Source organism: Cervus canadensis, chromosome 25 (genome assembly GCF_019320065.1).
Source record: "Cervus canadensis isolate Bull #8, Minnesota chromosome 25, ASM1932006v1, whole genome shotgun sequence".
Lineage (NCBI taxonomy): Eukaryota > Metazoa > Chordata > Mammalia > Artiodactyla > Cervidae > Cervus > Cervus canadensis.
In genome coordinates this window covers 31144054-31158537 of record NC_057410.1, presented here as the reverse complement: position 1 = coordinate 31158537, position 14484 = coordinate 31144054, and the positions used below count along the sequence as shown (strand labels likewise).

Genomic DNA, 14484 nt, shown 5'->3' with positions numbered 1-14484 from the left:
AGAACCGAGAGACTGGAACCAAGACCGAAGGATCAAAGGTCCCAGGAGGAGAGAAAGGGAGAATGAAGACTGAGCTCAAGAAGCAAACACACTGTATGATCGCACTATGAACCTCAGGCTTCCTTCCTGCCCCACAGCAAGGAGCTCCTTGGAGGTGGCCAATGAGTCGTTTTGTTAACATTTGGGAAACTACACAGCACCATCCTGAGGACCATCTGAGTAGACTCAGTAGACCATCCTGAGTCTACTGTGAACAACCGCATGAGTTACAATCTCTGAAATTTAAAAAAAAAAAAAAAAAAATCTCTGAAATTCATTACCTCTTAATCCTTCTCTCTTGCCCTGTAGAATGGACTTTAAATTATACACAAATTGGGCCGCTCCTCTCTGTTTTCTCCACTGGACGATCTTAGTCCAAGGCGTCAACCTCTCTTACCTATACCACAATGGCTTCCCTGCTGGTTTCTATCTCCTACTGTTGCCCCCAGTCCATCTGCTACATAGAGGCTCAAGTAATGATTTTCTTAGACTAAAGTAAAAAATCATTAAATGACTTCAAGACTCAAAGTGGAGACTCCAGCCTTCAACAGGGCCCTTCCCCATCGCCCCCCACACTCCTACCAAACTAATGGTCTTTTAGGTTTATCATTCACAGCCAACTCTTTCCACCTCAGGGCATTTGCATGTGTTGAAACACTCTCCATCCCTCACCGGCTTGACTCTTCTGCAACTCACATCTCAGGTGTCATTTCCCAGTTTTAATCCTATAATGGCATCTCAATGCCCTAATGAAACTTTACGTGGTTCATAGGATTTTTGTGAGCTAGCCACAACTGACCAGACTGCCTCCAGGCTCTCCACCAAGCAGAACCCCCCTTTAGTTCCTCAAATGCATGAGCATTCTCTTTGTCCATCAGTTTTGTGGAGGTTGCTTTCTCTGACTGGAAAACTCTTCTTGTAGCTAATTCCTAGCACCTTTAGGTCTCACCCTAGTGTGACCTGAATTGAGTTGAGGGAAAACTTCCCTTCCCTCTAGATACTGAGTGAGTACCTCCCCAGTGTATGCCTACAGCCCCTGGAATTATTCCATCACAGCACTCACTTTCCTCAACTGTATTTGTAGTTCTTGCTACTTGGTAAACTACAATAGAGATGGCACCTATACTGCTCAGAACAACTGAATAAATGATTTCATTTTTAAAATATGACTTTTTCCCCCATGAAGGAGCAAATTGAGGTTAAAAAATAGAAAAATAGAAGATTGCAACAGGAAACATTCTAACAAGTGGTATTTTCTTTCTAGCATAACGAAACAAATCTAGACTTCCCCCAATTCCCTGTCCTGAGCAAGGGTTCATTTGTTGTCACTTTTATTTCCACTACCTGGCACAGTAATTATTCTTGACCGGCACTTGAATGCCCTGGGCAATCTTCGGTATGCACACAAAAGGATCAATAGGTGCTAAATAGACTGAAAAGATGTATAGTCTTGAATTTGCAAAACAGCAGGAAATAAAAGAAAAGTAAATCGAGAAAACACTGGAGGACAGAAGACCAGTAAGCAAAAAAATAAATCTTCCATAGTCTGCCTTTCAAAAGGCATATACAGCTTCTGTTCATTTGATGAAACGGCTTTGAGTGAAAGACCTTGGGAAGCCAGAAGCCAGAACCCTAGTCTCGTTCTCAGTGTGGATTCAGGGTGAAGGTTCAACAAACAGAAGCCTATGCCCTGGGTCCCGGATGACTCTGTGGATCCATCGTAACTAACTCTGGACTGCTTCCCTCCAAACTCTCTTACACTCCAGAGAAAGACACTTCTCTCTCACTGCATGTCGGACAGCTTCGTCCAGAAGTTAGTCCTTGACCTTTATCCCAAGTCAGCCTCCATGAAGGCCCTGGGCCTGGCTCTCTCCTCTGGAGAAAAACATTCTGGTTTGTCCCCCTTGACATGTCAGCCCTACAAGCGCCCAGAAACACTGTGGGATTTGGTCTAAGAAAACCTGGATTCTCGTGTGACCTTGGGCACATGTTTAAGTGCTCTGACCTTGGGCACATGTTTAAAGCCTGTTATTTAGCCACACAGGGAAGATCCCTTCCTTCTATCTCCCCTAGAAATACTGTTTACCAGGAAGAGCAGAGGTTTTTGAGTCAGATACAGATTCAAATCACTTAATAGCTATGTGATCCTGGGCAGCTAGTTAATCTCTCTGAGCCTGTTTCTCATCTTTAAAATATCTTACTTCAAACCATAGTTCAAAAAAACACATGCACTCCAATGTTCACTTCAGGACTATTCAAAGAGTCAAGACATGGAAGCAACCTAAATGTCCATCAACAGAGGAATGGATAAAGAAGATGTGGTATTAATAAAGATATACAATGGAATACTACTCACCCATAAAAGGAACAAGATTGGGTCATTTGTAGAAACGTATATGGACCTAGACACTGTCATACAGAGTGAAGTCACAAAAATAAATATCATATTTAATGTATATATGTGGAATCTAGAAAAATGGTACACGTGATCTTATTTGCGAAACAGAAATAGAGACACAGACATAGAGAACAAACATGTGGATACCAAGGGGGGAAAGGGGGTGGGATGATTTGGGAGGCTGCGATTGACGTACATACACTATTGATACTACATATAAAATAAATAACTAATGAGAACCTGCTGCATAGCACAGGGGACTCTCTACTCAGTGCTCTGTGGTGACCGAAATGGGAAGGAAATCCAAAAGAGGCGATATATGTACACGGAGAGCTGATTCACTTTGCTGTACAGTTAGTCAGTCAGTTCAGTCACTCAGTCGTGTCCAACTCTTAGTGACCCCACGGACTGCAGCATGCCAGGCTTCCCTGTCCATCACCAGCTCCTGGAGCCTACTCAAACTCATGGCCATCGAGTCGGTGATGCCATCCAACCATCTCATCCTCTGTCATCCCCTTCTCCTCTTGCCTTCAATGTTTCCCACTAACAAAACATTGTAAGCAATTATACTTCCAGAAAAATTAATTAAAAAAAATAAAACATCTCACTTCACTAAGGATTGGATGAGATACTGAATGTGAAGCAGTCAGCACAGAGGCTGGCATTTATATGCCTAGTAACTTATAGGAGCTATTATCATCTCTTCCCTTTGGTAGAGCTGGAGGTTATGATGATGAGAGCTAACAATTACTAAGTACTCCTGCGTCAGGCAGTGCGCTAACACAGTTCATGTACTAAGGCATTGATCCCCACAGTGATGCAGGTACTATTATTATCTCCAATCTACAGATGAGGAAACTGAAGCAACATCATGCCAAGGTCACACAGTTTGTCCAGCTTGAGCCTCAAGTCCAGGCCATCTGAACCCAGCGCCTCTGTTCTCTGTTGCCAAAATACACCATATCCTGTGCTGTCTGGAGGCAGGGTCACGTCTCCCCACGCAACTTGGAGAGCTTCCTCGGGGCATGCCCTGCACTGTGTACTTCTCAGGGACCTCCATGACAGCTAGCAGGGAACCTGAGCCCCCACGAGTATCCCAGACACCTGAAATCTGATTGGCAGACAAGACACAACTGACCAATTTCCAGAACACCTACTTTGTCAGATGACCTTGAAGTAGACCATCTGTCTACTGAAGAAGGTATGTCTGAAGGAAACATAGAGGGTCTCTGCCAAAGGAATGGAAGCTCCCTCCCCAAATATAGCTCTTGGGTTTTCAGAGTCAGATCCCTAATGGTTTGAAAAACTCTGAGAACAATCTGACCAGTGTTCATACACTCCCAGAGTCTAAACTGTTTCAGCTGAAGGTCTCTGTGAGTCATTCAAACTAAAATACCTGCCAGACAGAATGAAATGTGCCTCCAAGTCTGCTGCTCTGTAAAGCACTACCATTACCCGCCTTCGCTCTGATGGACAACAAAACTCTTCATGTTGTCATCGTTACAGACACTTTTACTGAGTATGTCACTGTGCTAATTAGGTGCTAGCAAGGCAGGTAATAGGACACAAACCTCATTAACATGGACTCCATTAATTTGGAATATGTGAGAATGCTTACCATTCAATTTTACTTTTTCATTATCTATAAATGAAAACAATATGCATAATACATGAGTAAATAAAATCTATTTATCCAGTCTGCAAATACTTTTTGGGAATCTCTTATGTCCTAGCAGTAGGGTGGCAGAGACATTATTTTGTATAATTCTCATTAAAAGAGAACTCTGTAGTGCAAGAAGTAATGTATTCATTTTAAAATAAGCTAGAAGTCTGGCAAATTTAAGTATGATATAACCATACTGTAGAATGCCTTGCAATTATAATAAAACCAGTGGGGTAGATCGGTTGGTGCTAACATATTAACAAGAGCAATTGCTAAATGAAAAAAAACAACAGGTGGAACTCTCTCTAAAGTATCTCATTTACTTGAAAAAATAACAAGATGATATGAATAAGAAGCTACCTACATAAGTACATATGCTGTGACGTTCTCAGGAAATCAAGTTAAGAAAATCAAATGGCCTGGCATGGAAAAGCAACCCATTTTCTTAACTGTACTTTTGTAATGTGGAATTCTTTACCATTTTTATGTTATTTGCATAATATTAATGCTAATTAAAAGAGCTTAGCATAAGTTATTATTTATTGGCCCATGCTAAGCATAGTGTCTGGTACATAATTGGGATTTCAGTATCTATTGCATAAATGTAGATAAATAATGCTATGAATGACCATTTAAACACATTAGTCTTTCCTATTCACTGCATCAGGTATTCTAATAATACAGGCAAAAATATAGGGTTGACCAAAAGGTTTGTTCATGTTTTCCCATAAGATATAATAGAAAAACATGAACGAATTTTTTGGCCAACCCAATACTTTGGAGTGAGTTCAAGTCCATGTATGTGCCTGTGCTGGGCTCAGTCACATCCAACTCTTTGCAACCCTTGGACTGTAGCCTGCCAAGTTCCTCTGTCCATGGGATTTTTCAGGCAAAAATACTGGAGTGGGTTGCCACTTCCTCCTCCAAGGGATCTTCCCGACCTGTGGATCAAACCCACATCTCCCACATTGCAGGTGGGTTCTTTACCACTGAGCCATCAAGGAAGCCCATTGTATGTGCTTAAGGAAATTGAGCTGTAACAGTTCTGAAAAATATTCTGTAACTCACATTTTCTTTACGCTCCTGCCCTCTTCTTTCTCAAGCTCTGTGCTACACAAACAAGTGCATGTGTGTTTACACGTGCACATATACACACAGAGTCAGGAAAACAGTTCACTGACAAAAAAGACAGAAAGAAAGGCTTGGAATTAAATGCTTTGCTGCTGTTGCTAAAAATGGTCATTTTTTAAGCAGATACTGATTTGAGGAAGGCAAATCTATAACCTCCTTACCGCTTACTTTGCTCTATCATGAATTCTGAAGTATGTTTTGAAAAGAGTAAGTTGGTGCAGATTCATTTGAAAAGATGCATTTTTTCCTACCAGCAACCACAGAGATGCTAATAAATTGTGAGGATAAGCCTTAAGCTTATGAGATGGTTGGATGGCATCACCGACTTGATGGACATGGGTTTGAGTAGACTCCGGGAGTTGGTGATGGACAGGGAGGCCTGGCGTGCTGCGATTCATGGGGTCGCAAAGAATTGGACACGACGGAGCGACTGAACTGACTGACTGACTGAAGCCTTAAGCATCTTGAAGGCTAGCAACACTGAACTCCTGGATTGAAAGGTCTTAGGTAAAGCTGGCACGTCCGGCTACTCCTTATGTTGCTCCTTCCTGCATGAGAGATGGCGAGCTGGGGAGTTGGAAACTGACAGTTCTCCTTTCTCAGCGCTGATAAAAGGGGAACAAATAATGTATTTGCCCTGAGTGTGCGGTACGTTGTCTTGAGTTGTTTTGTTGGCATTTTCCCCCCAGTAGCAGCAACTAGGCAAAAAAAAAAAAAAGACATCTGGTAACTTCTTTAGGGAAAATTTGAACAGATTTGTGGGTGTAATGCTAGTCAATCTGTTTCATAAATAAACCCCAGGCAATGTCATCAATTAAATATCTTTTTAAAGATGGCTTTAACATGAGCGATGCCCTGTAAACTAAAATCCCAATATCCTAATAATCTTGAGAACCACCATGTATGGAACATTCAAAAGGTCCTGGCAGGCACTGTCCAAAGAACTCCACAAGGCAGGCGACATTTTAATCCTTACAACACAACAGTGTGTCATTATTACCTCCATTTTGTGGATGAAGAAGCTGAGGCTGAGGTGAATTAACTTGTCTAAAGTCATAGTTTGTTAGCTGAAGAACTGAGATCCAAGCCCAGTGTCTGAAGCACAGTGCTCAACAGGCTTATCAGAGAGAGAAAGGTTAAGGGTTCAAGGGACAAGATAGGAGCCACTTTCCCCATGCACTAGAGCTGACCTTCTCTGACCTTCGGCACTTTTTAGCAAGGCAGGCCAGGTGTGGCAGACAAAAGAGCAGGCCTGGCACTTGGAAGCCCAGGGTTGTCCTGGTTCTACCATGAGCAAACCTGCTTGCATCACGCAACCTGTCCAAGCCTTGCCCTTCACAGATGTGAAAGGAGGCGGCTGTACTAGAATATCCTTCAGATCTAAAACTGCACGTCCAGGAGCACACACATATAGAAACCATTTTTCCTGGATGGTAAAGTAGAAAAAAGTCAAATGTAAGCCACAGTGTACAACTGAGCCCACTTTACAGAGAAAAGTCCTGACAGATGGCATTGACCAGCAGTCATCTTCCAATGCAATTGTACTAATGACCTCCAGGGGCCATTACTAAAGCCAGTGGTCCATTTCTGGTCATCCTAACTGAGCGATCTGCAGCATCTGCTCTTCACTTGACTTCAGGATGCTAGTCTCTTCTATATTTCCCTCTACCCCACTGTGCTGTTACTTCTGATCTGGCTTTGCTGCTTCATCCTTGCCTCTCCAACCAATGCAGTGTCTCAGAGTTGAGTCCCGGACCCCTTTGTCTACACCAGTTCTCAGGGTGTTCTCATCTGGGTTCATGGATTTAAATGCAATCTGCATGCTGCTGTCAAATATCCATCCTGGAACTCCAGACTTTTATATTCAGCTGCCCACTTGACATTTCTACCGAGATATCTAGTAGGCATTTCATGCCCCCAAATGAGCTTCTAATTCCCACGTAATTCTGCCCTTAGTAAAGACCTTCTACAGTAAATGGACACCATACTCATCTAGATGTTCAGGCCAGGGTCTCTCTGACTCCCACCTTACTGAGGATTAAAGCCAAAGTCTTGTAATACTTACAAGTCCTTCCAGGTTCTTATTACAACTCATTTCCAATCATGTCTCTGCCCTCATCTCCAGTCTTCCCCATTCCAGCCACTCCAGCCAGCACTGGCTTAGGCAATTACTATTTGCTCTGCTTGGAACACCTTCCTGCATAACCCACAGGCTCGCGTCCTCACCTTTCGCAGGTATTTGCTCAAATATCACTTAACCTGATGATTCTAAATTGCAACCTTTCCCTCAAAGCACACTCTTCTTCCTCTCTCCCCTGCTTTATTTCTCCCCATAAAATTTTACCATCTGATGTATTTTATATTATTTTCATGTATTTCCTTACTGCCTAAATTCTCCAGCTAGAATGTAAGCTCCAAGGAGGGAGGGAGGTTTACTCTCTTGTTTATTGATGTATCTCCAAAACCTAAAATATTGCCTAGAACACAGTAGGCACTTGTGTGGGGGAAAAAAATGATTTACTCTATAAGGATCTACACATAGCTTGTGAAGAGTAGAAGAACAGATCAGCCCCAAAATAAGCTACTTTAACATAAGGATTATTTTCAGCTGAAGATAAATGAGATTTCCAGTTACCACGTGATAATAGTCAGAATATAGAATTTTTAACAACAACAAAAAAAGTATACAAGAAACAGGAAAATATGGTCATCCACCCTTCTCTCTTCCAGGAAGGACAGAAGTTAATCACCAAGGCATTCTATCAGCCCAGAGAACTCGCTATGGCACTGGAGAACTCTATATAACTATCCTTGCTAAAACAAGCCCTTATCTTCCATTAGTTTCCTTATACATTTATCTTCTCACAACCTGCCAACCCTAGAATCCTCAGGTCCTTTTCCTTTGTCTTATCACTTGTCTAGAAATTTACTGTTCTCTTGTGAAAATGCTATATATAACCTCTTCAGTTTCTCATCTCTGAGTCCTCCCACAGGTATGCATGATGCACATGTTAATAAACCTCTGTTTGCTTTTCTCTTGTTGATCTGTCTTTTGTCAATTTAATTTACAGGGCTCAGCTGGAAAACCTAGAACAGTAGAGGAAAGCAGGTTTTTTTCCTCCTCTATATTTGTGTACACCAGAGCGCACACAATAGCCATTTCTCTGTGAGAGGGAGGAAAATGATGAAATACCATCTCAGACACTAGTTTCTTTTCCTCTCATCTAAAAACAGGGGTCAATTAGGATTTAAGGAGAAGTGTATATTGTGGTTGTCTCATTTAAACGTCACAGTCCCAAAATAGAAAGAGGAAACATGACATCTTTAAGGTAACTTTTTTAAAAGTATCTGAGTTAGGATTAGTATTTTGTTTCTATTATATGTAAATTAATTTTTAACATATACACTTGTTACATCTATGTTTTCTTAAGTTGGAGAACCAATCATGCCAGGATTTCTATGATAATCTTGAAACTGTCTTTACATATCAACAGCCTATTATTTCTTTATCTATAGCAGATTGTACTGATAATTCTTTTTTTTTTTTTTGGTTTTTCAAATTTGAAATCTTTCACCCATCATGGTTCTGCAATGGCAAATGATGTCATCAAGTAAAAAAAGTCAAAGCTCAGACACTAGCATGAAAGAGTCTAAAGATCTAAGGCACAGGTTCACTGCTTTACCAGCTAATTTCATCAACTTATTTAACTTCCCTGATCCTTGGTTTGCTCATCTGTGAAAGGATGTTAGCCATCTAGTAAGATCTGTGGGAGGATCAGTGAGATAATCCATGTAAAACACTCAGCACAGTGCTAAGCAAAGAGGAAGAACTCAATTATTATTATACTTTATCTGAAGACTTTGGCTCTCAAAATTCAAAGGGCTTATAGATCCCAAGCTCTCCCCCAGCCACCTATCACTCTATCTCAATGCCTTACTTTATTTTCTTGGTACCTTTACCACTACCAGAAATTATCCTATTCGTTTATTTGGTTTACACTTGCCTCTCCACACCAGAACATAAACCCCACAAAATCAGGGGCTTCGTCTTGTCAACTGAGCCTAGAGCGGTGTGCCTGGCACGCAGTGGTGCTGAAATCAGCAACAGTTAAATAAATGAATATCACCTGCCCATCCATAAACAGAATACCACAGAGTGCCCAGACTAGGAATGAAAATAAAGCAAAGTAAGATAGAGGAAGCTGTGCCATGTTGAATAGGGTGGCCAGAGAAGGCTTCTGAAATGCTGACACTGAAGCAAAGAAGAGCAGTCTCAATGACAGTGGGGGAATCAGTGTGACTGGAGTGAGATTCAGGCGTGAACAGGATGTAAGAAGCTGCAGGGTGGCAAGATGGGATACGCAAGAAGCTGAGCGTGGGGCCCCTGCACTTACTACCCTTTGTCTGGACCTCAGCTAACAAAATAACTTTGGTGTCTGGCAAAAAAAAGTTTTCCTTTATTCACAAAGATTTACAGCAGTCCTGACGTCTCGCTCCTCTGCCCCGTGGGCCTTCTGTCCTTTCTTCCACTACAGCACTTCCAGCACTTCTGTGGAATTTAAGTTTCCTATTTTACCTGCCCCATCTCCCCTCCAGTGAGCTCCTTGCGGGCAGAGACCCCACAGGGTACCCAACAGATATGGAAAGAAGAGAGCTTCTGGCCGGTGCTTCTCCCTGGGGATACCCTTCTGCTATAAAGACCAGGTTTCTTCCGTTTAAAACAAGGCTTTCAGGAGTGATGTCATGAAAAATGGCAGAGCAGGGAGCTCGAGGGATCATCCCGCCACTCAAGCAACCACTGAGGTGGAAGAAGTGGTGGGAATCAACTATTTGGGAACCTAGAACCTATCTGGACACTTACAACAACCTGGGGAGTGCCTGATGAAGAAAGAGGCTGCTCATCTTTCTTAAGCAAGCAGTGTGGGTAAACTGGCCACCACCCTCCATTCCTCAGCTCCATCACAGCTGTGGGGAGAGCAGTTCACATTCCTGGCATGGCTGACTGGTGCCAGGATGGGCGTGAGGACCTTGTCCTCTAAAAATCTGGGGTTGTGCACTCTGGTTGATCTGGTGGTGCTCGAGGCACTGACGCAGACAGTTTCCTTGGTTTTAGCCCTCTCAGTGGCAGCAGCTTCACTGATGGCATTCACTGGAAAATTTCAGAAGACCAAAAAAAAAAAAAAAAATCCCTCCTGGGACTTCCCTGGCAGTCCAGTGACTAAAATTCCATTCTTTCACTGCAGGGGGCACAGATTTAATCCCTGGTTGGGGAACTAAGATCCCACATGCTGCATGGTGAGGCAAAAAAAAAAAAAAAACCAAAGAGAAAACAAAACAAAAAAAACCCTTCTTTTTGGACATTTAAATATATCTTTGTCAGGCCACTGGCTGACCTCCAAGGTAAGGGAACAGAAACTTCAGTGGCCAGATACAACAAGAAATGCATATTTGCAACAACCACTGTGGAAATGTCACAAATAGCAGCAGCTCTCACCAACAAAAAGGTCAACAATCCCTGAAGAGTGGGAGAATGAGATTTCCAGTTACCACGTGATAATAGTCAGAATATAGAATTTTTAACAACAACAAAAAAAATACAAAGTATACAAGAAACAGGAAAATATGGTCATTCACAGGAAAAGAAATAGAATGCATCAGAAGCCATCCCCAAGGAAACCTAGACATTGGAATTACTGGTCAAAGATGTTACATCAACTGTGCTAAACCTGTTCAATAAGCTAAAAGAAATTATGAACATTAATAAAAATAAGAAAATGTGATATAAGCAAAAAGAATATTGACAAAAAAATAAAAATTATAAAAAGAAAATAAATTCTGGAAGTTAAAAGTACAATGACTGAGATGAAAAATGAGTTAGAGATGTTCAGCATCAAATCTGAACAAGCAGAAAAAAGAATCGGCAAGCTTGAAGATAGCAAAAATCAAAATTAACAAATCTGAGCAGCAGAAAGAAGGAAGAAAAGTGAACAGAATCTAAGTGAGGTTCATATGCTGCAGACTTACTGTATATACTACAAGTAGCTCAACAAACTCCAAGAAAGATAAAGTCAGAGATCCACATGGAGACAAATTATAGGCAAAATGTCAAAACCCAAAGAAAGAGAAAAATTTAAAAGCATAGAGAAGTGACTCTTCAAATACATGGGAGTGTCAATAAATTTATAGCTGATTTGTCATCAGAAGCCATGGAAACCAGAAGACAGTGGAATAACATTTAAAGTCCTGAAAGAAAAAAGTTAACCAAGAATTCTATATCCAACAAAACTATCCTTCAAGAATGAAAGAGAAATTAAAATTAATGTCTATATAAAAGAAAGATAAAGGGGTTCACTACCAGCAAGAGCTTCCCTGAGAAATGATAAAAGAAGGCTAAAATGAAAAGAAACTCAAAGCCATAGGAATAAATAAAGAACACTGGTAAAGGTAACCACACAGGTAAATATAAAAACAAGCATTACTGTACTTTTAATTTATGACTTCTCTTTTTTCCTATATTACTAATAAGGCAGATACATAAGATAAATCTTGTTTTGGGGCACGCAGTGTATGGTGGGGTAAATGTGACAGTGTTAGTCACTCGGTTGTGTCCAGTTCTTTGTAACCCCATGGGCATAGCCCACCAGGTTCCTTTGTCCATGGAATTCTCCAGGCAAAAATACTGGAGAGGGTAGCCATCCCCTTTTCCAGGGGATCTTTCCCACCCAGGGACCAAACCTGGGTCTCCTGCATTGCAGGCAGATTCTTTACTGTCTGAGCAACAGGGAAGCCCATCCATGGCAATGACAGCACAGAGGAGGAGGAACAGAAATGGAGTGTACACTATTGAAGCTAAGTTGGTATTAGTCAAACTAGATTGTTATAAGTTTTCTTTTGATTTGAATGCTAATTTTAAAATAAAGTTCATAAGAAGTATGGTGTCATGGTGGATAAACTATGAAATCAAGTAAGAAAAAAGGCTGAAATTGCCTCACATCACACCAGCTTTATCCTGATTGAGTTGAAAATTTTTTTAATATTTCCTAGATATTTAGATATTTTCTAGAAGAGTCAGACTATAGAGGGGAGCATTTCAGACAGGGGGAATAATATGAGTGGCAGAGAAGTTTTGTTGTTTTTTTTTTTTTTTTTCTTTTTCTCAAAGAAATAGGTTCTCCTTTGCTTAACAAGATTTTTCAGAGTACTTTGGATATCAAAGACACTAGAGTATAAGTATTAAGAAACAGACTCTGAGCTAAACTATCCAGATTTTAATGTGGACCTATCATTTACTTTCTGTGTAATTTTGGACAGTCTTTCAATACCTCGGTTTATTTATCTGTAAAATGGGAATAATAATAGTACCTACTTCATGAGGTTGTTGTGAGGAATAAATGTTAATACACATAAAGCACTTAGAACAGACTCTGGAATATAGGTAAAGCCTAACAAATATTATTTCTTCTTTTAATCATAAAATCATCTAAAAATTCCCTGAGAGGTTCCAGCAAGTTCTACAACTGTAGGAATAAATAAAATGTAAAATTCTTTACCTTATTTCACAGTCTAATCAATCAATCCATTTCCTATCAAATGCAGATAATTCTTATCTAAGATTTAGAACAAGTGTAAAGAGTCAGACACAACTGAGTGACTGAGCTGACTGAAAGCCTATCAATATTTTATTATTTTTTTAGTCTCCCATCAGCATTGCCAGCTAAAGACTGTCACCGGCCATCAGCTCTACAAGGATTAAGTCACTAGCCACTGCAGTGGCTGACCTTTAACACACCCTGAAAGGAGTTCAGGGCAGAGATTAGCAATGAAGCACTCTGTGCTCCGGGAAAACTGAAACAATAGACCTTTAAATAGTTAGGTATTTTCAGGAGAAACTTTTTATAAACCTGGATTCTTTCACCTTCCCATACTTAGAAAAGTACTAAAACCATAAACTAAGATGTCTGTTCCTCCTACTATCAACAACTTCGTAACAAGATATGTGCTTTATGTAGCCCTTCACCAAAATCACATTTATAGTGACCACCCACATATACACTGAGCAGTTCCTCAGAGCTATCTGAGAGGTTGTCTCCTCAGCTGTAGTTCCCTGGAAGTCCCCAAATGAAACTCACAGCTCTCACATTGTGCATTTTTATTTCAGTAAACAGAGCAATAATGCAGTTAGTTCTAAAAGCTTTCTTCTAAACCAGCATTACAGCATTTGTCTTTCTGTCATTGCCATTTCCACAGGATATACAACAGGATATAAACTCCCATGCGGCTATCTAGAAAGCTAAAATGGTTAGCCATGTGAGATTTATTCATTCCTTTAGTCATCCACTCAATAGATACTGAATACCATTAATGTGCCAAGTACTGGGAAAACAGGAATAAACAAAACAGACAGAAACCTAAGTTGACATTCTGACAGGTAACCACAGATGGGGAAGTGGTTGTCAGGGAACCATGGGACGTGGGCAGAGGCAGGGATGGGGTTACTGTTCTTATCTTGGTTCCTTCCCGACCCCTCTGATTTGGAGCCATATTATATCACATTGTATTCAACTCAAGACTCCTGGCCCAGAGGTAAAAACCACGCGAGTGAATTCCTTAAGTCCCTGTTACTTCTCATCACATCACCCAGTCACCCAGGCCAGAAACCCAGGAACCAAAAATGACTCCGTCTCTTGGTCATATCCAAAGACAATTACTATAATCACACAAGAGCCACGCTAGTAAAGATGAGTTGAGAGCTATGTATCTAGATGACCTTTTTTCAAAAAGGATCTCCATCTTCTCAGGGTGATTTAACTAGATTCCTGTCTGAGGCAGAAACAAAACCACTGTCCTCAAAAACCTGGCTTCCCAATTTGAGTCTTGGTTTGGACAAGTCATTCAACCTCTCTGACAGTTTCCTCAACTGTTAAATGGGGACAGTAATACACACCTACAGGGCTGTGGTGATACATGAGTTACAGACATGAAAAGTGCTTAGAACGGCTGGCACGTATGAAGCACCCAGCATACACTGAAAAACGCGAACCTCCCAACATTCCTTTCAGTGGTTCATTTTATCTAGAGAGGATCACATCTATGAGAGGTACAACCCAACAGATGAACGCATAATTATTACAGCACACCAAGCAGAGAGGTGGATTTGGAGGGTGGGAGAGGCACGTCTCAGGCCACTGTTAAGGGCCTAGGCTGGTTGCAAGATTTGGCTTTTCCAAGAGCCTGGAACCCTACCTATCAACTG

General features: G+C 41.0%; 1 protein-coding gene across 3 annotated transcripts in view; it reads right to left on the bottom strand.

Moving 5' to 3' along the window:
• The window catches only part of TMCC3 (transmembrane and coiled-coil domain family 3), a 272744-nt gene that overhangs the window by 206837 nt on the left and 51423 nt on the right, over nucleotides 1-14484 (bottom strand). The window lies entirely within an intron of this gene.